Genomic DNA, 26,941 nt, shown 5'->3' with positions numbered 1-26,941 from the left:
GGATGACCCAGAGGGATGGGATGGGGAGGGAGGTGGGTGGGGGGTCCAGGAAGGGGAACACATGTAAACCCATGGCTGATTCATGTCAATGTATGGCAAAAACTATTACAATATTGTAAAGTAATTAGCCCCCAACTAAAATAAATAAATTTATTAAAAAAAAAAAAAAAAAACAATCTCCCAAACTCCCTTAAAGTGCCCTTTCTGTCTTTTATCTCCTAGTGGAATTTCTGGTTTGTTTTTTTTTTTAATTTTTAAAAATAGTTATTTATTTATTTGGTTTCATTTTTGGTTGCACTGGGTCTTTTCGCTGTGGGTAGGCTTTCTCTAGTTGTGGCCAGTGGGGGCTACTCTTCGCTGCAACATACCTGCTTCTCATTGCAGTGCTTCTCTTAACTGCAGAGCTCTAGGTGCATGGGCTTCAGTAGTTGCAGCACATAGACTCAGTAGTTGTGGCTCGTGGGCTCTAGAGGGCAGCTCAGTAGTTGTGGCACATGGGCTTAGTTGCTCTGTGGCACGTGGAATCTTCCCAGACCAGGGATTGAACCCATGTCCCCTCCACTGGCAGATGGATTCTTAGCCACTGCATCAACAGGGAAATCCTCCTGGTGGAATTTCTAAAAGATTTAATTATCCTACTCTATCCCTATCAATTCTAAGATATGGTGCACACGGTGGAGTTTTCTCTTATCTCTCTTCCATAATGAAGACCAGGGGTCCAACTTACATAGGATGACATCCAAGCATTTCTTTCTCTGTTCAGAGTTAAGTGCTCAATAAATGTTAGATGTGTTCATTTTCTTCTGTATTTGCATATTCTTGATGGAAAGGTCCAAGATTTAGGTTAGAACTTAACAGTAAGGTGGAGACATCTTAGGAGTCATCTCACTTTGGTATCATTTCAGGATCCCACTCCCAGAGGTTTGGCTCATTTTTTTGTACTTAGTACCGAGCTTCAATTTTAACTCAGTCTACTACATTGCAATGTAATTCTTCATATGCCTGTTTCTCTTCCAGACTGCTAAGTTCCCTGAGGCTTAAAAATGGAATCTTTTTTGCCTTTGTATCCCTATTATCTAACCCATCTAGACAGTATAACATAAATAGAGAAGAAATATTTCTTGCATGAAGAAGTCTGTGTTCAAACCAGCCCCTCTCCTTCCTAGTTGCACAGCCTTGAGAAGGTAGCTTTTCGGAGACTTAATTTTCTCAACTAGAAAATGAAGATAATCATGCCTATCTGACAGGGCTATTGTGAGAATGAAATGAAATACAATATATCAAAGTCCCTAGGGCTTTTTGTAAACATTGAAAGAACATTATATTCCTTCTTTTCACGATAACCCACCTGTGAATGGGTGGGGAGAAGGAGGACAATGCAGTATGGAAGCTACCAGATCATTGGGCTGGTTCTTCTGCAATTTTACCCCAGATCTGCCTCATTTATATGCATCCAGCTCTCCAATAAAGGACTCTAGGGCCTGGTTTTCTCTTTTCGTTGTGTCGAGCACCAGCCTTCCCCACGTGGTGTCTCTGCGATTAACTGCTACAGAATCACCGGGGCTGGAGCAGGCTGGTTTTTCTTGGATTCTTTTCTGAGTTTGTAATCTTAGCTGTCATCCCCTTGGCTGCGAAGATTATTAAGCATTCCACAAGGAAGCGTTCTCTTTAAAATGGCTCTGAAGCAGCCATGATTGAGGAAAGCCACTTACCCTGCATTGCACTCCTGCCCCTTGCCTGATACCTAGCCAAGAGTCATCCATGACCTTGGCAAAGAGAAGGCAGCTTGCCTCGTTACAAGCTCAATTATCAGGAGATAACCTCTGCAAGTTGGTTAAATAGGATTTCTCTTTCCTATTTTTCCCCCCTTTCTTTCTTTTCGTTCTTTTTTTTTTTTTTTAAGCTCAGCAGAAAAAGGCTTTGCTGGATACAGCAAGGACAAATATGTGCTGTGAAAAAGGAGACTTTTCAATTTTGTTGGGGAGAGAGATGGTGTATCAAGCTGTACATGTACACACTCTGCCTCTTCAGAGAGAACTTCAGAAGCCTTGTCTTGGAGATGTGCTCAGAGGCTGTGTGGCCTGTTGGTTAGTGTATAATGCAACATTTGCTTTTATCCTTACAAATATTTTAATTCTTCTTTCACTCTGGATCCCTTGTTTCAAAGCCAGATTTCTTTCACTTTGTTACTAGAATTGCACCTTCTCCCGACATCCAAGCAATTTTCTTTATTCTGCCCCAGGCTTGCATTAAGGTTAGTAACATAAGTCCTCGTCTCTCTGCCTTTCGCAGGCTCTCTCAATTGGACAGCTCACCGTTCGTGCTTTTAGGAAATTCGTCTATCTCGGTTTATGTTGTAGTTCTCCTCCTCCTGTAATGCTCAGGTCTCAAGCTTCCTTTTTTTTTAAATTTGAAAACAATGTTTTCTTTTTCTTTTCCTCCTGTCACACTTTCTTAGAAATGTTAATTCAACAAACATTGATTTCTTCTCCATATCAATCCCTGTGCTAAGAGATGATGCATTTGTGGGAAGCTCTTTCCAGGCAGAACTCAGAATCATGCAAATACAGTCTCCTAAAGTGAAAGTTGCTCAGTCGTGTCTGACTCTTTGCCGCCGCATGGGCTATACAGTCCATGGAATTCTCCAGGCCAGAATGCTGGAGTGGGTAGCCTTTCCCTTCTCCAGGGGATCTTCCCAACTCAGGGATCAAACCCAGGTCTCCCGCATTGCAGGCAGCTTCTTTACCAGCTGAGCCACCAGGGAAGCCCACAGTGTCCTGAAAGACCGTCAATATCTGTCTATCGATTATCTATATATCTATCCATCTATCTATATCTATAGATACATACATATACAGATCTCTATACAGATCTATCATCTATCTATTTAAATAGAAATATAGATACATATATATGTACAGACATATAGATAGATAAGATATAGATATACTGTGCAAAGGAGCATAGAGAAATATTTAACAGAAACTTGCTCAAGACTTGAAGTGCAAAGGATCATGAAAGACTTGTCTTTCAAGCTTTGTATCGATGTAAGAATAGGCAATAGGTGTTATTCAACTGGATCTATAGGGGAAAGACACTGAGTAGAACAGATAACATACAAAAAGCTGTAGAAACTTGTAAGAATGGAGTCTGTAATGTGGGAAGAGAGGGAAAATGTGTGGCTGAAGTCTAGGATTTGTCAGTGCAGATGATGGCAAACCAGGCTGGAGAGATAACCAGGATCATGTTAGTTCTTCTCCCTTTGGAATAAAGAATTGAGCTTGGACTTTCCCTTTGAGTGGTGTGGGACTCCTGAAGGTTTTCAAGCAAATGAGTAACTTGCTCATGTCAGGAAATTATTGCAAGTGGCAGTGAAGAAGAGACTGGTTCAATGAGAAAACGGGCAGGATATTTCTTAATCTTAAAATCTGCCAAATCCCGACCAAAATTTCTGATAAGTTCTTGGGAATAGGTTAGTACAAAAATCGATCAAATCATGTCCCAGAAATCCAAAAATTAAATGCAGACAAAACTTCATACTAAAGGTCAGCAACACACATGTACCGGATGAGGACAAAAACAAGTACGTGGTTTGAATATCAGGATTATAAGCTTTTGTTCTAGAAGGGTTTGTGGCGACATTTTGATTTCATAGCTCCTGGCATTGTGGTCCTGCTGTTATTTACATTTCAATTAGTCTGATTCATGCTACAATTATATCACAGTGGTCCTTAATTAGAGAAAAAAACTTTTAATTCTGTGTTTTCCAAAGTCTTGTTTTGAAATCCAGTAAATGTTGTTCGGGGTCATGTCCTGTCAGCCAATATTTAGGATCTTATGGTAAAGTTTTCAGTTCTCCCAGGAAGAGATACTTAGGCCCTCCTCTGTGCACTCATAACATTTTAGGCATGAGTAAGTTACAGAATTTACCATCATGCATTGTGATTAAATCTTGCAGGAGCAGTACAGTGTGGGGATAAGGAGCACAGGTCTAGGACCAGAAAGTCTGACTTTGAATACTAACTGTCCTTTATCAGCTGCATAAACTGGAGAAAGTTACTTAACCTTTGTCTCAGCTTCCTTGTCTGAAAAAGGAGAATAACATTATGCAACTTACAGGGTTGTTATGAGAGCAGGAGGTAATATGTGTAAAGTACTTAGAGTAGAAATGAATGCGGGACTTCCCTGGTGACACAGTGGGTAAGAACACACCTACCAATGCAGGGGACACAGGTTTGATCCCTGGTCTGGAAGATCTCACATGCCTCAGAGCAACTAAGCCCATGGGCCAAAACTATTGAGCCCGTGGGCCTAGAGCCCATGCTCTGCAACAAGAGAGGCCACTGCAGTGAGAAGCTCACGTACCGTAAACAGTAGCCCCTGCTCTCTGAAACAAGAGAAAGCCTGCACAAAAGCAACTAAGACCTAGTGCAGCCAAAAATACATTTTAAAAAAGAAAAAGAAGTGAATGTGTACTGTACTATGCTTAGTCGCTCAGTCATATCTGACTCTTTGTGACCCCATGGACTGTAGCCCGCCACGCTCTTCTGTCCATGGGGATTCTCCAGGCAAGAATACTGGAGTGGGTTGCCATGCCCTCCTCCAGAGTATCTTCCCAACCCAGGTCTCCCACATTGCAGGTGGATTCTTTACCATCTGAGCTATCAGGGAAGCCCAAAGGCATAGTAAGTACTCATAAAAGTTGCCATTGTTCAGTAACGAATAGACCTTGAGGGTATTATGCTAAGTGAAATAAGTCACATAGAGAAAGACAAATACCATATGATCTCACTTATATGTGGAATCCTAAAGCAAAACAAATCACGAACCCTGAACTCATATATACAGCAAACAGATTGGTGGGTACCAGAGACAGGGAATCAAGGGGGAAAAAAAAATGGCTAAAGGTGGTCAAAGGGTAGAAACTTCAAGTAATAAGATAAGTAAGTACTAGGGATGTAATGTTTGACATGAAGCATTTAGCTAACACTGCTGCACAAGATATGGGAAAGTTGTTAAAAAAATACTAAGAGTTTTGGGCAACGATTTTTTTTTTTAATTTATTTTTAAATAGAGGATACTTGCTTTACAATGTTGTGTTGGTTTCTGCCGCACAACAACATGAACCGGCCAGCAATGATGATTTTTAAATGCACTGTTCACCTGATAAATAAATATAAAGGTCTAAAAGAGAAATAAAAAGAGTACTAAGAGTTATTAACAGAATGATTTAAAAAATTTTTCCATTTTCCTTTTCTCTTTTTTTTTTTTTATCTCCCAAACTCCTTTTACTGGAAAACTACTGGACAATGTCCTTTACCAAAAAATGTGGTTTTGAATTAAATACATACATACATGGGGTCCAAGATTCAGAAGATCCAATACAAGGCAGAATCAGAAGGAATCCTGAGGGTGACAATAACAGGGACTCAGGCCAAGATAACATGGGACCCACATTGTTAGAGAAGTCTTCAGGAGTGATTTCTTCGAGAACACTAACTTAACACAACACCCAATGTACCAGAAGATTTTGAAAAGAGATTTACAAAATTGAGGAAGTGTTTGGATTTGAATTACTGTTAGGTACATAGAAAATGAAAACAATACAAAAACACTAGAAAATCATTTTACTCCAAGGAAAACAAAATGCACCGGAAAAGACAAAGTAAACATAGTACACCGTATGGTTTACCTATGAATAGATATCACGTTGTTGTTTAGCTGCTAAGTTTTGTGTCCGACTCTTCTGCAACCCCACGGACTGCAGCCCACCAGGCTCCTCTGTCCCTGGGATTTCCCAGGCAAGAATACTGGAGTGGGTTGCCATTTCCTTTCCATTCCTTTCCTTTTTCTTTTCTTTTCATTGTATCTCTATGAGAAGGTGGGTGTTAGCTGCACTTATTGTGGTTAATAATTTTACAATATAGGTAAACCAAACCATCATGCTCTATGCTTTGAACTTATACAGTGATGTAAGTCAATCATTTTTCAATAAACCTGGGGAAAAAAGGAAATTGGCTTTATTTCTCGAATTCTCTGACTCCTCTAGTATTTCTTAATCTTACCATGTCACAATACATATGGAAAATGATCTGATTAGTACGGTACATGTGGATAAATGGTGGAGGCTGCTTGTGTTTAAGATGACCCAGCTGAAAGGCTTATCCCACCTCAAGACCTTCCTAGCTGCCCTGATGGTTAAGGGAATTAAACTTCAGGATACCTATAACCCTTGGTGGGAAATCCTGACCTGACAGATATGAATCAGGGATGGAGATTATGATTCTTCTTCCTATCCCATGTGTCCTGAACAATTTTTGTCAAAGTCCAGGTTCTTAAATAAGTATTTGTTTCAAAAAAATGGATGATTGCACGGAAGGCAGGGAGACGCTTCCTCTCTTTGCCCACCTAAGGTAATGCGTTCTCCTGAAAAAATAGTGTTCACTACCTGTATATTTGTTATTTTCCGTCCACATAATACATTTGACATTCCAAAACTGCAGTGAATTCTGTAAAATCACTTTAGGGGAAGGGACAAGAAAAGCCTCTTGAAAGATGAGCTGTCATAGACTACTTGGGGAGGTTGGCTGAGCTTCAACTTGAACCACCAGGAAATACTTGGTTACTCAGAGGCTTAGAATAAATCCTGCTGGGCAAAAATGCTTATTTCTTAATAAGTGGACTATCAGTGGCACATACTTTAAAATAAAGAGAGAGAAGTTATTCTGTTCAGTGGCAGCAAGAAGCCAGGAGCAGATCAAGAAGTTCCTGGAATGAAAGTCTGCATATGATTCATGTGCCTAGAAATAAGAATGGGTCCCATACTGAAGTATGGATAAGAAACTAAATTCCACTCACTGGTGAACGTGGTTTTTAAATGGTTTCTTGTGAGAACTGCAGGTCAAGATGGCTCAAATAATTGAAATGGCCAAAGGAATATTTTAAATATAAGGGAAAACTCACTATCAGTGACAGGAATTAAGTGTTGGTTACTCAGTCGTGTCCGACTCTTTGCGATCCTATGGACTGTAGCCCTCCAGGCTCCTCTGTTCATGGACTTCTCCAGGCAAGAATACTGGAGTGGGCTGAACTTAATTTTTTCAGTATTTAAAACTTTTATGTATTTTAATTTTATAGAAAAATGGCAAGAATAGTTTAAAAATGCCTGTACTCCTTATTCAGGTTCATTTCTACCTTTGAAAAGCAAAGATTACTTATCTTGAACTGTAAATAATTAACTTTTGTGTCCAAAGTGTATTTGTCTATCTTTTGCCCAGAACTTTGCTTTCAGGTTCTGCAGTTGGTGGTGAAGAGTGGAAACACACAAGGCTTAAGGCCTCCCTTTGTCTGTAAAATTGCAGAAGAAGCTGGCTGGGGAGAACTCAGGTGAGCAAGCTGCTGAGACAGACAGAAACCTTGGCACAGAATTTTTCTTTGTGAGTAGAGAAGGCTGCTTGGAAAGGGGCACTGACTGAACCTCCTAAATTGCCAGAGAGTAGAGTTTCCATGAAGCATCACATTTCACTGGCCAGAAGTTCTACTCCAGCTGCCAGGCCACAGTTGTCAATCTAAATGTGCTTCTAGAAATGAGGCCAGAACCCATGTTAATGAAACTTGATTGGCTTTGAATGATTGTTGGATTAATTAGCAGCTTTGCCAGTAGCCCACATGTGCAGGGTCAGTAACAATTTATAGTAAGTCACATTTAAGTAATTTCATTCAATTCAACCAGCATTTACTGCACCCAAGCATTGGGCTCTGGGCAGTGCGAGTAGAGGGACTGAGTGAAGTGAAAGTCGCTCAGTCGTGTCTGACTCTTTGTGACCCCATGGACGGTATAGTCCATGGAATTGGCCAGGCCAGAATACTGGAGTGGGTAGCCTTTCCCTTCTCCAGGGGATCTTCCCAACCCAGAGATCGAAACTAGGTCTCCCACATTGCAGGCGGCTTCTTTACCAGCTAAGCCACAAGGGAAGCCCAGAGAGACTGAAGTGGACACCAAATGTGAGAGGTTTTAGTTCTATCTCTGCCATCCTATTCTGGGTAAGGAGAAGGGAGAGAGTCAAAGCTTGCCATAGAAAAGGCTTGGGAAAGCCAATCATCACCATGGCTGGTTTACTAATTCCAAAGGAAACAAAATGAATTTCACACCAACACTAGGTGTAATTGATATCCACAAGTCAGTCAGTATCCTTTTTACTGCAATTGACAGGAACCCAATGCTAATTAGCTAAAAAATATGAGATGCAAAGACAAAAACAACAAACAAAGAAGGAAAATGTGATGCTGTACCCAACAGCATTGTTCAAAGGGTTATCCACATCAGGAATGGCTGGATCTAGGTGCTCAACAATGACCTTTGGCTCTGTTTTCTCCTGTAAATTGTTGTGTGTGTGTGTTTGTGTGTGTGCGTGTGCTCAGTCGCTAAGTCATGTCAGACTCTTTTGTGACCCCAAGAACCACAGCCCACCAGGCTCCTGTGTCCATGGGATTTCCCAGGCAAGAATACTAGAGTGGGTTGCATTTCCTACTCTAGGGGATCTTCCTGACCAAGAGATTGAACTTGCATCCCTTGAGTCTCTGGCATTGGCAGGTGGATTCTCCAGGGCATAGGACTAACATAGGAAATAATATGAGGAAGCACAAGCGAGGCCATGGGGAAGAGGAAAGAGAAACAGGAGAAAAGGTAGTAGAGGGGGCACAGCTGAGCAGGTGACCGCCGTGGGCAAGTCATGCCGGGGTTTTTGTAGAGCCCGTGTGGGGTATGCTCAGGATCATACCAGCAGAGGCGGGGTCACTAGGGTGTTTATCTACTGTTTCCCACTCCTCATTGGCAGAAGATTGTATCAGCTCTCTCACACTCCAAGTTTGCCGAGATGGGTCCTGGGGTACCAGCAAAAACCTTCAGATGGAGAAGAAGAAAGATTCAGATGCTTGAGGTGGGAGACCATCCATCATGGCTGTAGGTAAACACCAGTGGGCCAAGGGAATATGATGCAGGGCATCGACATCATCTGCTGCACTCACGGTGGAAAAAACACACACAAAAAACTGAGGCCACTAGTGGCTTACAGTATCTCTAAGGATAGCAATCCCAGAGACTATTTCTTCTCAAGAATTTCAACAGAAGTGTTGGGAGTACCTCTGATTGGCTGAACTCACGCCACATGACCATTCCTGGGCCAATCGTTGTGTCTAGAATGGCATGTTCTGTCACACTGGGGTGTATGATCCGGCCACCACTCCAAATCTCCTCTACTGAAAATGAGGCAAGGATGACTCCCTGAAAGAGAAAACCAGCAGAGGAAAATCCTGGGACCACCACTGGATATGGTCTCGAGGCTGAGAAGATGGAGGGAGATTCAAGATGGCAGTAATTTCAGCATCCCGTGAAGGGGGGCATGCAAGCTGGTGTGTAGAGACCTCGGTACTACATGGATTCTCAAGGAGCTAAGTTCCCTGCAAAGCACACTGGCTACAATTACCAGATGTCACTTCCTGGTGGGGAAGCAGCACTTTGCCACTTCCATGCTGAGCTTTCATTAGCTGAGCCTTCATTGTTTGGGTCCTCATTGGCCCGGGGGCCCCGGGAGATGCAAATGGTCTCTTCTCATTTCAAGACTCTGCTCCTGCACTGCCAGTCTAGAGAAGGGCTGGCCATCTCGGGGATGCCATTCTTCAGCTGCTTTCCACTCTCTTCTTCAGCCACAGGCACAGGCCATGTTTGTGTTTGGTTTGGGAAGTGGCCTCTGCCCCAGTGCCCTGCGGTGGGGAAACGGGAGACGTGTACAATTAGCAATTCATGCCTTTATCTCTACTCACATGTAAGAGACATAATTAGCCGGCTCCATCTGTTACTGATACCTGCTGGAATCAGCCACTCACACCTCAGCCAGATATTACAGTGAGTGGGAGGGCTTGCAAAGGAAACATTTCAAAAATAACTCCCGTTTTGTTATTTCAGCCGGCCTGCCCCCCGCCCCCACCCCGGAATCGGTCTCCAACTTTGCTTCTCTCAGGTGTATCCAGTTCGCTGTCAGTTGTCAAGGAAAGGTGCCAGCGAGCAAATATGGAAGCTGATGGTGTGTGTGATTTTCCCTGGGGCTGAGAACTTCAATTTATTTATTCTAAATAAAAATTTATTTTTATCTACTTATTTGGCTGCGCTGGGTCTTAGCTGTGGCATGTGGGATCTTCACTGCGGGATGTGGGGTCTAGTTCTCTGAGAAGGAATTGAACCTGGGTCCTCTTTTTTGAGAGTGCGGAGTCTTAGCCACTAGACTACCAGGGACTACCACAGACGCTAAGTTGTGTCCGATTCCTGCAACCCCATGGACTGTAGCCCGCCAGGCTCCTCTGTCCATGGAATTCTCCAGGCCAGAATATGGGAGTGGGTAGCCATTTCCTTCTCCAGGGGACCTTCCCTATCCAGGGATCGAACCTGGGTCTCCTGAATTGCAGGTGGATTCTTTACTGTCTGAGCTACCAGGCAAATCCCAGAAAACCAGGGAAGTCCCTGAGAACTTCAATTTAAAGAGACAAGACTTAGTGTGTTATATAGCAGTAGTAGGGTGCTGTCCCAACTGGGGCCACAACTCAGTATAGGGGCTGGGCTCAGATACTGAGATGGGAAATATTATCAGAGGGAAAAATCCAAATTTAGAAGGACCAGCTGGAGCCTCCATGGCTGCTAGAGAAAGTGACTGACCCAAGGTCATTCAGCTAGCAAGGAGGTGAGCTAGGACTTGCACCTAACCCCATAGCCCATTTTTTGAATCGTGATGTGTCACTGTTGTTGGATAAAGCTTTGCAGATTAGGGTCTCATGGAAATTAAGAAAGCCCAGGACCACTTTTATTTTTTGAGGTGGAGACAGTTATGCAAAAAATGAAGCATTTAAAAAGAAATATTTCCACCTACATAATTAATGCTTTTAATGTAAAAATGTGCAATGCAATATCATTGGATTATTCACAAGATAATTACAAGGTTCATAAAATATTAATTCATAGTACACTATAAGAGCAGAGCTTGAGTGGGGAACATATATTAGACAGAGTCTCAACAGGAAAATGACATACTCAGAATGAGATTATTCAAGAAGAGTTTAGTTACAAAGGGATGATTTATAGATGTGTGGGTACAGGGGAGGGCTTCCCAGGTGGTGCTAGTGGTAAAGAACCCACCTGCCAATGCACCATGAGACTAGAGTTCAATCCCTGGGGCAGGAATATCCCCTAGAGGAGGGCACGGCAAAGCATTCCAGTATTCTTGCCTGGAAAATCCCATAGACAGAGGAGCCTGGTGGGCTACAGTTCATAGTGTTGCAAAGGGTGACATGACTCTTTGGGACAATTCACATGACTGAATTGACTTAGCATGCGTGCATGAATGTAGGGGAACCATGAAAGACAGTGCTGCCATCTGGGCTAGTTTCAGCTGACTTTCCATCTCTAGCATCCTAGGGACAAGTGGGAGGAGGCAGGACTTTGGAGAGCGAGTCACCGTGGCTGTAGTGCTGACCTGTCAGTACAATAGCTGGCCTAGAGTGACCTCTAAGGGCAAGACCCAAGTGATAAATGATATGACCTTGCTGTCCATCCTCTTCATGTTTTGTTTTCTAAACATTGAAGTATGGGTGATGAATTAATCATATACATACGTATTTATTATTTATTTGGCTATTCGCTGCAATGCATGAACTCTCTAGTTGTGGTGCATGGGCTTAATTGCTCCATGGCATGTGGGATCTTAGCTTCCTGATGAGGGATTGAACCCTTGTCCCCTACATTGCAAGGCAGATTCTCAACCACTGGGCCACCAAGGAAGTTCCCATCCTTTTTCTAATATCTTTCCAGGACTCTTCATTGGCAGAATGCACTTCTAATGCTGAGATTAAGGTAAGGAAAGTGAGGCATCAGGGGATCAACATTTGAGACCACTCTCCCTCACAGGGTTGTGAAAATGCAGGGCTGGGCTTGGAGCACTAGCACAGCCCTGATAGCGTGGGCTTCCTTAAATTTTGTACCCTCAGCTCCTCACTCCCCTCACCCTAGTCCCAGCCTTCGGCAGGAGTATGTGTAATGAGGTCTATATAGCTTAGCCTTTTGTAGTCAAGATGAGAAGGAAAAGGGAAAATAAGATCTACAGGAGCACATGGAAGAAATCCAGCACAGAAAACAACTTTAAAATTCTAAGGTAAACATTTGCACTCTACCAGTTCCCTGTAGGACTTCCCTGGTGGCTCAGACAGTAAAGTGTCTGCCTACAATGTGGGAGACTGGGTTCAATCCCTAGGTCCTGAAGATTCCCTGGAGAAGGAAATAGCAACCCACTCCAGTACTCTTGCCAGGACACGACTGAGCGACTCCACTTACTTAATTACTTAGTTCCCTGTAAAAAGTTAATAAACAGAAGAGTTGGGAGACCGGAAGGGGAGGCTCTCACAACCTGGGCCAATAGTGGAGCCCAACAGGAAGAAGAAAGACTCTTCTTCCCTTTCAAGGACTCAGCGAATGAAAAACTATGGACTTCTTATTTACTACAGCGCTCCCAACTTCCTTTTCCCCTCTATAAAAGAGTTCTTTCCTTGCTGTGTGGCGTCTTGCATGTGGCTCACCAGAGTTGCAGATTTCAGACTGTAATTCTCTGCTAATCTCAAAACCACTGTTGAAGAAATATCTGGCATTCTATTTGCTTTAGGTCAACATTGCCTGTTTCTGAGTCTTTGTCTATTAACCTGGTTTGGAGAGAAAGTCAAAAGTCTAAATATGAGGCAATTTATCCCTTCCCCCTTAGGAGATTGGGATTGCCATATACACACTACTACATATAAAATAAGTAACTGATAAGAACCTGCTGTATAACACAGGGAGCTCTACTCAATACTCTGTAGCAGCTTATATGAGAAAAGGATGAAAAAAAAACAAAACAAAGAGTAGATGTATGTACATGTATAACTGATTCGATTTGCTGTATACCTAAATCTAACACAACATTGTGAATCAACTATACACCAATAAAAATTTTAAAAATATGAGACATTCATGACATCTCATTTTCAACTTGTGATGAGCTTTGATGGACCCCCAGTTACCTGTGGTTATTGGAAACTAAGCTATTTCCCTTTAGATACACAAGCTCTAGAGGTCAAAGTGAGTCGCTATGGAGCACCCCCATCTGTCTTGTATTGTCTCCATGAAAGCCTTTGGCTGTTCCCCATTCTTTTAAGCTCTCTATTCTTTAATTCTCCATTCTTTAATGTTCCCCATTCTTTAATAAGCTCTCACAGTATGTTCATCATCTTTCAACCCAGTTCTTTCACTTTGCCCCTGAGCAATTTCAGATAACCAACTTGACCTTCAGATATTAACAGGGGCAAGAACCTTAATTCTCTTGATGAACTTCTCTCTTTCTGTTCTCTGTCTTTCACCTGATCCGCCCTCCCTAACCATCTGCATAATGAATTCTTCTGATGGCCTTTGTCCCACCACAGTCTGAATGGGCCCTCTGCTGACTCTCAGTTAGGTCCTGGCAGTAATTGGGCCTCTCGTCTATCCATGATTCGTGCTTCCACTCATACTATACTATTTAATTATTGTAGTCCTGAAATATATTGTAATTATTTGGTAGAACTAGTTGTTGATCTCATGCTAGATTTCTTTTTAAAATGTTCTCCAAGATTAAATTTTAATATTTTTATGCCATTCTGTGCCAAAAAAACTCATTGGAATATTATTAATACTTAGATGTTACTTGAGTTTGGAAAGCAATATGACAGATTTCTTAAGGACTTTAGTGTTAAACAATCCAGCCCTCCTACTAACTGGCTGTTTTGACTTTAGTCAGTTACTTAACATCCCAAAGCATCAGCTCTTCCCATTGAAAAATAAGAATAATGAAAGCACCTGTCATTGTAAGAGATGTAAGGATAGTCACTACATTGTCTCTACACATTAATTTGTTGTAAGTTTACATTTTCACAATATTTTTAGCTTTCTTATCCAGGATTATGATCCATACCTTCACTTTATAAAGTTTATTTATTCATAACTAGGAATAAAATTTTATAAATAGCACCTTTGGGAGGGAATAAAATTTATTCGTATATCTGTTTTTATTTGGTTGAAGTTCTTTTTGAATAGAATTTCTTTTTTCTTTCTGTTTTTCTAGTGGTGTATGGTAATATGATTTATTTTTCTGTATTTACCTTGCATCTGTCCTTTGTGTTCATTTAAAAATTAATTACATATGTTTTATTTATTAAAAATTAAGTAACATATAGATCACTAATAAGCATATAAAAAGACACTCTACTTCATAAGTCATCAAGGAAATTCAAATTTAAAAAACAATAAATACCATTACACATCTATTAAAACAGCCAAAATCCAGAATACTGACAACACTAAATGTTGGTGAGGATGTAGAGTGCTAGGAACTCTCATTCTATGCTGGTGGAAATTCGAAATAGTACCAGCCACTTTGGCAGACAATTTGGAGATTTCTTGCAAAATTAAGGGCATCCCTGGTAGCTTAGATGGTGAAGAATCTCCCTGCAATGTGGAAAGACCCAGGTTTGATCCCTGGGTCAGGAAGATCCCCTGGAGAAGGAACTGTCAATCCACCCTAGTATTCCCTGTCCTAGAGAATTCCATGGACAGAGGAGCCTGGCAGGCTATAGTCCATGGGGGCACAAAGAATCAGAGAAGACTGAGCAAAACACTCTCATTAGTTATCTATTTTATACATAGTATCAATAATATATGTATGTTAATCCCAATCTCTTAATTCATCCCACCTGCCTCCTTTCCCCCTTGGTATCCATACGTTTGTTCTCTATGTCTGTGTCTCTATTTCTGTTTTGCAAATAAGATCATCTACACCATTTTTCTAGATTCCACATATATATGATATTTGTTTTTCTCTTTCTAACTTATTTCACTCTGTATGACAGTCTCTAGGTCCATCCTGCCTTCCTTTTTGACATATCAGTGGGGGAATTAATAGACCATGAGGCACTGCCAGAGTTTGTCTGGTAATGCCATCTCTCAGCCCTTGGAGACATCTGGGCCCATGTGAAATTGCAGTACTTTCTTCCAGGGTTGGAAAGATTCCATTAGTCCCATGGTGCAGCCCATCCCACCAAGAGAAGGGGGGAGCCTGATCATCCCTGTTATCTCTTTTACCAAGCAATCCAGGGTGAGCTTCAGGTGACGCTGAGATGATTTGGCTGTTTGTATCCAGGTAATAGATTATGTAGCATACACCATTATTTGACAGTAGAAAGTATACAGCAGGGTGATACAGAAATGCTGCAAGTTAACCAGGAAGAAAGATATGATAATAAATCAGCAAATCTACTTCAGACTGATCTTCACCAGATTTGCAAGTCATATTCATCTGATAAAGGTCTGATATGGTGCACCAAAATATCTTTCAAAACTACAGTTAAAAATAGAAAATATAGTGACAATTATATACAATTTTGCTTTTCATTTATTGAGAATAATGACTCTCCACACCTGCAATGTGTTATTTGCAGGGAAGTGCTTGCAAACATCAGCTGGAAACCTTTTCTTGTGGCTTATGGTTTAGAACAACAATTATATGTTTTTTAAAATTCAGCATAAAATTTAGAATTCTAAACATCAGTTCATAAAAGGGGTTTCTGTCTCTTGTTGATGCCTTGCAACACAGTAAAACTCTGTTCTGAAGTCAACTTATTTTTTCTTTCATAAATAATTTAAGGTAAATCTGCCAGCTTTATATCACAAGTTAAATGGGGACAAGTCAACACTTGTCTTAACGTTATAAAGACTGTAGCATGATCTTTATAGCATGCTGCTTAATAATACAGTCCTATAAGGAACCAATTTTTTTTAAAAGAAGACACATGTATAAATGCTGAAATGATTAAAAATCCCTAAGGGTTTACAGCAGTATATTTATTTATGAGAAGGGTCCATGAATCAAGGGCTTTCCTGGTGGCTCAGCGGTAAAACATTTGCCTGCAATGCTGGAGACACAGGTCCGATCGCTGGGCTGGGAAGATCCCCTGGAGAAGGAAATGGCAACCCACTCCAGCATTCTTGCCTGGGCAATCCCATGGAGAGAGAAGCCTGGCAGGCTATAGTCCATGGCAGGTCACAAAAGTCGGATTTGACTTGGTGACTAAACCACCACCACCACGAGTCAAAAAGAGGTTGGAAAAAGCTGATGTAATGGTAACAGCTCTCATATTTATATTTGGGTAAGTTACTTAACCTTTCCAAAACTCAGTTTTACTCATCTTTAACTTATAGGCAGAGTACATCCTGCGAAATGCCAGGCTGGATGAAGCACAAGCTGGAATCAAGATTGCCGGGAGAAATATCAATAACCTCAGATACGCAGATGACACCACCCTTATGGCAGAAAGCGAAGAAGAACTAAAGAGCCTCTTGATGAAAGTGAAAGAGGAGAGTGAAAAAGCTGGCTTAAAATTCAGCATTCAAAAAACTAAGATCATGGCATCTGGTCCCATCACTTCATGACAACTTGAAGGGGAAACAATGGAAACAGTGACTATTTTGGGCGGGGGGGCTCCAAAATCACTGCAGATGGTGACTGCAGCCATGAAATTAAAAGATGCTTGCTCCTTGGAAGAAAAGCTATGACCAACCTAGACAGCATATTAAAAAGCAGAGACATTACTTTGCTGACAAAGGTCCATATAGTCAAAGCTATGGTTTTCCCAGTAGTCATGTATGGATGTGCAAGTTCGACTATAGAGAAAACTGAATGCCAGAGAACTGATGCTTTTGAACTGTGGTGTTGGAGGAGACTCTTGAGAGTCCCTTGGACTGTAGGGAGATCCAACCAGTCCATCCTAAAGGAAATCAGTCCTGAATATTCATTGGCAGGACTGATGAGGAAGCTGAACCTCTAATATTTTGGCTGCCTGGTAGGAAGAGCCAAACTACTGAAAAAGACCTTGATGCTGAGAAAGATTGGTGATAGGAGAAGAAGGGTGCGACAGAGAGTAAGATGGTTGGATGGTATCACTGACTCAATGGACATGAGTTTGAACAAACTCCAGGAGACAGTGAAGGACAGGGAAGCCTGGGGTGCTGTAGTCCATGGGGTTGCAAAGTGTCAGACATGACTGAGAGACTGAAGCTGAGAAAGTGACACCTACTTCACAGGTTTTTTTTTTTTTAACTTTTCATTTTATATTGGAGTATAGCGATTGACAATGTTGTGATAGTTGGTAGACAGCAAAGAGACTCAGACATACATATACATGTATCCATTCTCGATTACATAAAATATGTGAAGTGCTTGGTACAGAGTATGTTCTCATTAAATGGTAGTTATTATTAATTGATTCATTCATTGAATATATTTATTGAGTACCTACAATGTGTCAGGCATAGGGTTACATATCAGAGTTAAAAGAATGGGCAGAATGAAATCTCAACCTTGAAGTATTAGATTAAACTCTACAGCAGTGTGTAAAATATGATAATTGAGCATGACTTTCTGTCTAATTGATTAAGAGGGTGAGATATTTTCTCTATATCTGTATTAGTACTAGAGACTAATACTTACATGGAATGCTTCCTATGCACTTGGAACTGTTTAATGCTTTGCTTTCATTGTCATTTAACACTTATGACAAACCTACAAAGCATTTACTATTATTGTCATAATACCCCTCGCACAGACGAAGAAAACTAAAACCCAGGGAGATTAATTAATGAATGAGGGGTAGATCCCACTGATCACTGGGAGTTTGGCTTCAGAGCCCAAACATTTAACCACTACACATTGGCCTGGGAGTACCTTAAGGGCTAAGAAAATTGATTCACAGGGTTTGGACTATGGACATGATTGAGGAACAAGGCTCTAAAGTATGGAGTGGGGTTGGTCTGGTTGAAACAACTGATTAAGCAGTTGATTGTGGCTGAAAGGTCAGGACAGGATGGAAGGAGTTTGAGAAGAGGAAGTGACACTGATGATATAATAGCATTTTTAGGGGAAAGACAAAGAGAAATTACACTAAGAGGGGACAAGTAGAATGGGCAGAAAGAAGAGGCTACTGTCTAGAGAGTAAGCAAGATAAGTTAAGTAATGTGAGCAATAACAAGCAGCATATGGAATTTTTCCAAAATGCTTACCCAGGGTGTCAGAAACATAATGGTACTTCTATCTTCACATTGGAAATTTGATCCAGAGTTGGCAGGTACAGGTACAATTAGAAGTGTTTTCCTTGGGATGATGCTCTGGTATTAAAAAGGAATTCAGTGAATTCCTCTTAAGGTGAGCCCTGTAGAAACCACTGGTTTCTGCAGAAGATGGTGAACCAGATCTATCTTAAAAGATGGTAGATGAGGTGCCATATTCCTCAGAGAACAGGACTGTGGCATCCCAGGATCTCACTTCTGATCATCTGAAAAACTAAGACAATGTGTAAGAGGACTGGCCCAGAGACAAAAAGGGATCATCAGCTTGACAAATAGGGGTGCCATTTTAAAGGAAAATTATTTAGTTTCAGGTATACAGTCAAATGATTCAGATACATGTACATATATATGTATATAATGTTGTTATATATATATGTGTATATATGTGTATGTATATATGGAGAAGGAAAAGGCAACCCACTCCAGTATTCTTGCCTGGAGAATCCCATGGACAGAGAAGCCTCGCAGGCTACAGTCCATGGGGTCACAAGAGTCAGACATGACTTAGTGACTAAACCACCATCATACATATATATATGTTGTTGTTACATATATATGTTGTTGTTGTTTAGTCACTCAGTGGTGCCCAACTCTTTTACAATCCCGAGGACTGTAGTCTGTCAGCTTCCTCCGTCCATGGGATTTTCTAGGCAAGAATACTAGAGCAGGTTGTCATTTCCTTTTCCAGGGATCTTCCCAACAGAAGGCTTGAACCCATGTATCCCGCATTGGCAGGTGGATTCTTTACCACTGAGCCACCAGGGAAGCCTATATATACAAAATACTGAGTATAGTTTCCTTTGCTGTACAGTAGGTTCTTGTTGGTTATCTATATATCTACACATCTTGTTAGTTATATATAGTAGTGTGTATATGTTCATCTCAAGCTCCTAATATCTGTCCCCCGCCATTTCCCCCTTGGTAACCATAAGTTTGTTTTCTATGTCTGTGCGTCTATTTCTGTTTTGTAGATCACTTCATTTGTATCTTTCTTAGATTTCACGTATAAGCGGTATCATACAACGTTTGTCTTTCTCTTACGTCCCTTAGTGCGATAATCTCTAGGAGGCGGTCCCAAGATGGCGGAGGGATAGCAAGGGAACACCACTTTCTCCCCCACAAATACATCAAAAGATTATCTACACGTGGAGCAACTTCCACAAAACAACTTCTGAACTCTGGCGGAAGACCGCTGATACCCAGAAAGGCAACCCAATCTCTTCAAAATGAGGTAGGACAAAAGATAAAGATGAAAAAAGAGACAAAGAGTTCAGGGAAGGAGACCCCTCCTGGGGAGGGAGTAGTGAAGGAGGAGAAGTTTCCTCACAGTAGGAAACCCTGTCACAGGTTGGGTCGGTGGGGAGTTTTGGAATCTCAGAGGGCAGCATAAATGAAAAAAAAAAAAATCGCCACAGAATTCGCGCCGAATGGCAATTAGTTTTGGAGAAGCGGCTCACACGCTCGCGTCCGCCCGCCGTGAGTGCGGGCTGGGTGCGGAGGCGCGGGCTTCGTCGTTGGTCCTTAGGTAAGGACCCGGGTTGAACGCCTTGAGGACACTCTGAGGGGACGAACATGACATAGGAACCCAAACTGTGCAAACGCCAGAGAGACAAAGTTTATCTCTCCGTCCGCCCATTTTTGCTGCAGATGGCAAAATTTCATTCTTTCCTAAGGCTGAGTAATATTCTGTTGTATATTTGTATCACATATTTTTTATCCACTCATCTGCTGAGGGACATGCAGGTTGCTTCCATGTTTTGACTATTGTAAATAGTGCTGCTGTGAACATTGGGGTGCCTGTGTCTTTTTGAATTATAATTTTCTCCAGATGTACGCCCAGGGGTGGGATTGCAGGATCATATGGTAACTCTATTTTTAGTTTTTTGAGGAACCTGCATACTGTTCTGCATAATGGCTGTATCAATTTACAATCCCGCTAACAGTATAGGAGAGTTCCCTTTTCCCCACATCGTCAAGGAGAGTCATTTTTAAACTCAACAGATGAGAGGCGTGAGCATGGCCACTTGTGTGCTATCTGAGTTGAGATGAACAAGGCTGGAGGTGGCGGGTCATATTATTCATGTGATTACAGTCCCCCGAGTCAGGATATGTGGTCTCTTTTCACTCAATGCTGGGGTCTTTGGCAGACACCCCAAGTTTAAGTTTTTATAGCCATTAAGAAGGAACATATATTTGTGAGGAAACTTTCTTTTGAAAGCTGAAACTGGTTTAAGTCCACAAAAAGCGGGCGGAGCCGGCAGGGTGGGAGGGGTTCTGGACTCACCAGCAAAGTCCATTATGTCGGCTAGTTTTTAAGTAAGACTGGATCCAGGGGTATAGATAGCACTGTCAGGTCTTTCTCCTTCTCTTTCTCCCTTCCTTCTTCTTCTTTCGTTTTTTTCCCCTGGATTCTTTCAGTTTTAGACAGTCTCTTTCCATCTGGCTATGAAATAGATATGTGTAGCTTCAGAATCACTCAGTCCATAGTATCTAAGATCTTGGAGTGAAGGAAAGAATATCCCTTTTCCAGCATCCATGGGGGCTTTGATGGGTCACCAGCCCACTTTCGGAACAATCACTGTGTTTGGTGAGATAAGGTATACTGACTGGGGAGCTGAGGTCAAGAAAGGCAGGGCCCCAGTTTTCCCAATCCCAGGAGTTGGCCAGAGGTCATCCTCAAGAGTACAGGGCAAGGAACCTGCCAATATTGGGCTGAAATCTGCCTTTGTTTCCTCTAAGCGGGCGTTACCCAAAGTGTGGTCTGTGGGCCACCAGCATCAGCATCACCAGGGAGCCTGAAGATTTCTGAGCTCCAACTGAGACCCACTGAATCAGGAATCCTGTTTTAATAGTCTTTCATGTGATTTTGTGTGTGCTCAATTTTGAAAATCATTCTTCCATTTGGCGAGTCCCTTACACATTCTCTAGATCAACTTTCTTCCTTCAGTCATTTTGTGAAATGTGGTCAGAGCCTGGGGAAGGCATCACTCATACATCCTTGGGTGAGACCTTTGTCTCTGGTGATCAAGTCAGCAAAGCCCCAGGAGCCCCTCGTGCAGAAGACATCCTCCATCCAAGAAGCACCCCTCACTAAATATTTTATCCTTTCATCTTGGTGGCTGAGAAAGAGCAGGCTGTTTTAGTATTCTTGTCTGGTAACAGATATCATTTAGAAATCCATTTTATAATCATTTAAACTGGTTTGCTTTGGGTCTATTTACATAATTCCGTGAGACGCATGGAAAGAGAGGCAGTGTGTTATTTTTCTGCAGCCAAAGACATGGAAAAACCACTTTCTAAGGTAATTACCACTTCAGTGCTCCCTGCACAGTTAGAGGGCACTGTGAAGAAGTATGCCTTCTGGGTCCAGGGCCACCGAAGTGCGGAAAGAATGTTCTTTCTCCCTGGGAAGGGGAAGCAGCACACTAAGTATGAAGCCTCTTTTACTTCTGCATAAGGTTAAGGAGCTGTGGCTTCCAAAGCGTGGGGGTGAGGGTGGGGGAATCTCATCTCAGAACAAACAAAGCACTTTCAAGACCTTTGAGGTGTAGTGCACTGGGGGAGGGAGGACACTTGACTTCCTGCCTGCAGGACTGGAAATGCAAGTCACTCCTGCAGAGGACTGCATCAGAGTTTAATCTTTCAGTGGATGCCAATGGGGGCTTTTTTTTAAAGATTAATCTTGATTGGAGTATAGTTGCTTTACAATGTTGTATTAGCTTCTATTATGCAGCAAAATGAATCAGCTATAAATACGTGGGTGCGTGCGTGTTAAGTTGCTTCAGTCGTGTCCGACTCTTTGCGACCCTGTGGACTATAGCCTGCCAGGCTCCTCTATGTCTACGGGATTCTCCAGGCAAGAGACCTGACCCAGGGATCGCTGCATCTCTTATGTCTCCTGCATTAGCTGGTGGATTCTTTACCACTAGCGCCACCTGGCAAGCCCCATGTGTATACATATATACCCTCTTTTTGGGATTTCCTTCCCATTTAGGTCACACAGGGCATTGAGTAGAGTTCTCTGTGCTATACCGTAGTTCCTCATTATCTATTTATTGTTATCGATTTATCTATTTTATCCATAGTATCAGTAGTGTATATATGTCAATTCTGATCTCTTAGTTCCTTCCACCCCACCTCTCTTTCCCCCTTGGTATCCATGCATTTGTTGTTCCCTGTATCTGTGTCTATAGATGATCTTATTTGCAAAGCAGTAGAGTCAATGGAGAATTTTTAATGGGAAAGACACCCCGCTTTCTCAGACATCAGTTGTGTTTGAGAAGCTTGTGTTTAAGTCACATGAAGGTTTACAAATAAGGAAGGATCCCTGAGTTTTCTCAAGGAGTGATCAGTGGAGGAATATCCTGAGTGACTCTGTCTTCCATCCCCTAGGACTGTGTTTTTTTGGATTCATTCAGGCTTTAGATCTCTCCCCACTCCACCTCTAGCCTTTTCTGTTGTCCCATGAGGCAGATTTTGACATTTCTCTGGTGGCTTCCAGTTGCTGATATCCTAACTCTAGTCTTCATAAAACCCAGTTCGGGTATCCTGTTCATATCCCATTAGCATCTTGAACAATGCATGTATATCTGGTACCCTTTGTTATGCCCCTACTGTATACCTGAGAACTATCAGATACCAGTGATCCAAGGATGAATGAGACCTTTACCCTCACTTTGCCCTCCAGGGAGCTCCAGGAATAGGCTTATTTTAGTGGTGTGGTCTTGAAACTAACGACTTGGAGGGATTCTGGGGTGTTATGCAGCTAAAGCAGAGTTTGTAACCTGAGGCCTATGGACCTTCAAGGGATCTATGGATAAAGTTCAGGTACACATGAGGAAGGGGCTTCCCTGGTGGCTCAGTGGTAAAGAACACGCCTGCAATGCAGGAGACATGGGTTTGATCCCTGGGTAGCGGAGATCCCCTGGAAAAGGAAATGGCACCATTCTAGTATTCTTGCCTGGGCAATCTCATGGACAGAGGAGTCTCTAGGCTATAGTCTGTTGGGTCACAAAAGAATTGGAAATGACTTAGTAACTGAACAACAACACATAGGGATGGGGAAAATGACATCTTTATGTTCTTATGACCTTTCTTGGTGACCTAGTTTCTCTCTATGGTTGCATTCCATTTCCAAACAAGGATTCACAATTCTACCTATAGATCAGCTCAGTGTCCTCCCCAGAGCTATCTTACATTAACTATGGGGCTAATTGTCAGGATACTGGGCTTTTATCAAAATGCCATCCCACCTCACCACCCTCTTCTCACTGCAAGTGCTACCATCCTCGCTTCTTACTGTCCCCTTCTTCCTATCTTCTAATCCAATCAATAATTTCAGTTGCTTCTTGTTGGCTTATTTTTGCTCATACTCCGAGGTCAGCGTTGCCCACAAAATGTTAAATAAAATTTTATCTCACAAGACCATTGGCTCAGTATCAACTCACTCTTGTTCCCAGGGCTGTTCTCCTTGTTCTTTAGACCCATATGAAAGTCGCTCCAGTCATGCCTGACTCTTTGTGACCCCGTAGACTATACAGTCCATGGAGTTCTCAAGTCCAGAATACTGAAGTGGGTAGCTGTTCCCTTCTCCAGGGGATTTTCCCAACCCAGGGATCGAACCCAGGTCTCCCGCATTGCAGGCGGATTCTTTACCAGTTGAGCCACCAGGGAAGCCCATGCCTACTACAATTTGGAGCACAGGCCTCAAAGGACCCTTCTAGACCTGCGCCAGCTTGTGTGCCTGACTTACAGAACCTGTCTCTCCATCTTTATGCTGTCTCCACAAACCAACTTCTATGTAGAGGCAGTTGATACAAATCCTGGCTCTGAATCTTCCTAGCTGTGTAGCACTGGGCCAGTTGTAACTTAACTTCTCAGAGTTTCATTTTCCTAATCTATACTCATAGTACATACCACATGGGTTCTCTGAATTAAATGAGATAATGCCTAGTCAGTCTTCATGATGTATTTAGTTATAATCATTGTGTTTTTCTTTATATTTGTGAATGAAAAAGTTTGCCTGACATATCAGTAAACAAAGGATGTTGCCGCCATTAAGCCATCACATTACAGCGGCCCCAGTAATGAGCCCTGAGGGAACTCAGAATAGAAACGGGATGCCCACCATCAAGCCATCAGCCACTGCAACTACCTCCAACAATGCATCCTGAGGAGAATCAGGATGAGAAAATGCAGGATTCCAGCCCCAGAGAGCTAAGATGCATATCAAAGGAATGATTTCTATGAGCTCAGACTCTTGGATCTTTCCATACATAGATAAGCACTGTATTCCTTAACTTGAGATACCTGGTTTTCTTTAATTAATAGTAATATTTTGATGTCCCTACTACCTGTTCTTTGTTGCAAAAGCTTCTGTATATCCTGGCTCCTCCCTTACCTCTTTGGAAGCAGTTTCTCAGAGCCATCTGAGATGCTATGTCTTGGAGTTAAGTACAAAGTTTTGTCCACCAAATAATGCATAACTCTCAAGTGTTAGGCTGTGCTTTTTTTTTTTTTTTTGAGTCAACATAATCATTATTAGGGCTTCCCAGGTGGCTCAGTGGTAAAGAATCTGCCTGCCAATGGAGGAGACACATAAGATGTGGATTCTATCTCTGGGTTGGGAAAATCCCTGGAGAAGGAGATAGCAGCCCACTCTAGTATTCTTGCCTGGAGAATGCCTTGGACAGAAGAGCCTGGCAGACTACAGTCCATGGGGTCACAAAGAGTCAGACACGACTAAGCAACTAACACACACACACACGTGCAATCATTATTATTGGTTTTACGTATCATAGTGTTAATGACCTGAGAATATTGGGCAAAAATATTAGAATATTAGTAACACAGAAAATAATAGAATATTATTAGAACATTAGTAATTCAGTATTAGTAACTAATATTAGAATATTAGTAACTGCTTTAGGGGCAGCCCACAAATTCTTACCTCTTTTGCTTCCATTCTTTTAGGTTCACTGTTCCTCACTGCTAGGTGGACAGTGTCTTACAAACTGTTGTTTCATATATTATGTACATCTTTGGTTGTTTTGGGTAGGAGAATAAATGTGGTCTCTGGTATTCCATTTTGGCCAGAAGTTGAGGTCTATGCAGTTTTTTTTTCACTTTGATATTAAAAAAAAAAGAGTCTCAAAAGGTCTTTTCATTTCAGTTCTCATGGATGAACTTATTTCTATTTTAATGGCTACTTAATGTACCAAAACTATAATAATATGCATATTACTATTACTGCGTGAGCTCTAACTGTGCACCAGATACTGTGCAGAACACTTTACATATGAGGACCTATTTATAGAATTGGACAAGAATCCAGCCTGGACTTAGGGCTGTCGCTGTCAGATATCCAAGGATGTCAAGTGTTGCTAAGAAACAGGAGCCAGCTCATATTTGAAATCCCCATGACTATGTTACGTATTGGGCTTCCTAAGTGGCTCAGTGGTAAAGAATGAGCCTGCCAATGCAGAAGCTGCAGGAGATGCAGGTTTGATCCCTGGGTTAGGAAGAGCCTCTGGAGGAGGAAATTTGTCTTTTTAAAAATTTAGTTTATGCTCTCCTTTGACTTTAAAAAGGTTTTAATTTTATTTAGTCAAAACAGTAAATCTTTCTTTATGGGCTTTGCCTAAAAAGTCATTCTGGATCCTGAGATTACGAACATAGTTTCCTGCATTTTCAAGTAGTGTCTCAATAGCTTTACTTTTCACACTGTATTTTTTTCTATCTGGGATCTATATTTATATGTAGTGTGTATGTATGATGAGAATTTAAATTTCTTTCTAAAGAAGAAATGGCATTGTCCCAATACCATGAATTGAGTATAAAGTATCACCTTTAACTCAAACTGAATTTCCATATAAACATGGATCTGTTTGAAACATTGTTGAATTTTACTGATTTTTTTTTTTAACCAATATCAAGTTGTCTTAATTATTAGAGGTGTGTGATATTTTGGTGTTTGCTTAGTTAGTCCCATGTCAGTTGCCACTCATCATTTAAGTATAGTGAATTGCATGTGTGAAAGTATAAAATCATGATTTTAAAATCATAAAATAATAATGTGATCAAGGTATCATTAAATACTGTATAATTGCAAGAGTATAAACTGTGAAGAAGTGAGGAAGTGAGGCTGGAGAAATAGGTAGATCTTGAAGTAAGTTGTGTTCCATGCTAAGGAGTTTGGAGAGTCATTGAAGGATGAATCTTGAGGCCAACATGGTTAATTTGTCTTGTAAATAGTCACTTGGGCAATGATGAGAGATTAGGCTTTAGGTCTTAGGTTTTGACATTTAAATACAAGAAAGGGGAGAAAGGGATTAGGAAAGCCCTGGAGAAATCACAGATCCAAGCAAGCACAATAATATTGGCTACATTTTGTCATTCTGTACAGCACAGTGGTTTCCTCCAGATAATAAATAATCATAACTACAACAATAGAATTAAAAGGCGTCATTCATGAATTAAGTTGTGGTACGTATGTACAATGGAATATTACTCAGCCATAAAAAAGAAATGTATTTGACTCAATTCTAATAAGGTAGATGAACCTAGAGCCTATTATACAGAGTAAGTTTAAAAAGAGAAAACTCGTATTGTTATTCAGTCACTAAGTCATGTCCAACTCTTTGTGACCCCAAGAACTGCAGCATGCTAGGCTTCTTTGTCCTTTACTATCCCCCTGAGTTTGCTCAAGCTCATGCC

General features: G+C 41.5%; 1 long non-coding RNA gene across 1 annotated transcript in view; it reads left to right on the top strand.

Annotated features, from left to right (window-relative positions):
- Positions 1-19,290: 19,290 nt before the first annotated feature.
- LOC145531588 (uncharacterized) overlaps positions 19,291-26,941 on the top strand; it is a 178,911-nt gene continuing 171,260 nt past the window's right edge. The window contains exon 1 of the long non-coding RNA XR_014072565.1: positions 19,291-19,457. This is a non-coding gene — a long non-coding RNA (uncharacterized LOC145531588). The remainder of the gene's footprint in view (positions 19,458-26,941) is intronic.

The sequence above is a fragment of the Giraffa tippelskirchi genome, chromosome 13 (genome assembly GCF_054371585.1).
Source record: "Giraffa tippelskirchi isolate mGirTip1 chromosome 13, T2T-mGirTip1v1.2.pri, whole genome shotgun sequence".
NCBI lineage: Eukaryota > Metazoa > Chordata > Mammalia > Artiodactyla > Giraffidae > Giraffa > Giraffa tippelskirchi.
This window is presented reverse-complemented; position numbering and strand designations above follow the sequence as displayed.